This window comes from Taudactylus pleione, unplaced genomic scaffold (assembly GCF_031769625.1).
Source record: "Taudactylus pleione unplaced genomic scaffold, aTauple2 ptg000061l, whole genome shotgun sequence".
In the NCBI taxonomy this organism is placed as follows: domain Eukaryota; kingdom Metazoa; phylum Chordata; class Amphibia; order Anura; family Myobatrachidae; genus Taudactylus; species Taudactylus pleione.
Window position 1 is genome coordinate 3,019,529 of NW_028284463.1, and position 1,603 is coordinate 3,021,131.

Below are 1,603 nucleotides of genomic sequence, written 5' to 3' on the forward strand. Positions count from 1 at the left end.
AGGCCATGTTTAAATGAAGACACTGCTCCTGCCATAGGTCTGGTGCAAGTGCCCATAATGCCTAAATTGTGGCATCTAAAGAATCACCGGCTGTGTTACAGCAGGCAGAGATGCTGTAAGTGGGCGACTCAGTGTTTGCACATTCAGACACAGGCTACTACATCATGGGAAGGCTGAAACCAGTATTTGCATTGCAAACAAGATGGTGCAATAAAATAATTTCTGTCTAAAAGGTGTGTAGCTAGTAACTATTGGTTCTCTGTTTTCGGAAATTAAATCTCTATATAAAAAATGATAATAATATTTTTTTTATCTTTACTAGAGTTCTAAGAAGGTTTGATGGATAATCGCACATCACTTCCGGAATTCCACATTACAGCTTTTTCTACTAGCTCACACTATAAACCTTTAGTTTTTACTGTGTTCCTCTTATTATATTTGACTGGGCTGCTTGTGAATTATGCTATAATTACAGTTATAAATGTTGATAAGCAGTTACACACCCCAATGTATCTGTTTCTCTGTAATTTGTCCTTAATAGATATATGTTACACAACAGTCACGGTCCCTAAGCTGCTGTACATGTTACTGTCTGGGAATTACACAGTGTCCTTCATACAGTGCTTTAGCCAGATGTATTTTTATTGGGAAGGTGCCAACACAGAGGATGTCCTTTTATGCACTATGGCCTATGACCGGTATGTAGCTATATGTAATCCTTTACACTATCACCGTATCTTCAACAGGAAACTTTGTGTGCAACTCACAGTTGCCATATGGGTATCTGGATGTTTAAACTCTTTACTAGTTACTTTGTTAGCCTCAAAGTTATCTTTCTGTTATCCATACGTAATCCACCAATTCTTCTTGATGCTAAATATCTCATGAAGATCTCCTGCAAAAATACAGAAATGTTTTTTATTGTGATTTATGTGGAAGTGTTTGTATTTGGATTTTGTCCATTCTTCATCAGTTTGATGTCTTATATAAAAATAATTAGCACCATCCTAAAGATTAAATCCAGAGATGGCAGGAGAAAAGCCTTCTCCACCTGCTCATCCCACCTCACGGTCCTCACCATATTTTATGGGACAGCTACATCAGTATACTTAATGCCACCATCAGACCAATCCAAAGTCCTGGAGCTGATCTTCACTGTACTGTATTCTGCAGTTACACCCATGTTAAATCCACTAATATACAGTCTACAGAATAAAGATGTAAAGAGGGCACTAAAGAGATCTTTCGTATAAGAATGCAATAAATAATTCTAAAATGTTCAGTAAATATTATAATGCACGGCTTGGTAGACTGGTGCTATACAAATGTGAATACATGAATGTTACAAAAAGTTATGGTTGAAATATTAAAATATTTATTTTTATGTCAAATTTAGGACTGTCTAGAAGTTAAGAAATGATCTTCTATAAAGATACAATGGCAAACAATTATTTAGTTGAACAGGCAATGCAAAGCAAATCCTAGATATATCTCTTTAAGTCTATGGGACAGATTCAATATGCATGGGTTCTCTCATGAGCAGCACTGAAACTAGAGATGTGCGCAGATCCCCGTATTTTGGTTTTGGTTCTAAATCATAATT

At 36.1% G+C, this 1,603-nt stretch overlaps 1 pseudogene; it reads left to right on the forward strand.

Annotated features, from left to right (window-relative positions):
- Window positions 1-339: 339 nt before the first annotated feature.
- On the forward strand, window positions 340-1,253 carry LOC148534965 (olfactory receptor 1-like; annotated as a pseudogene).
- Window positions 1,254-1,603: the final 350 nt, after the last annotated feature.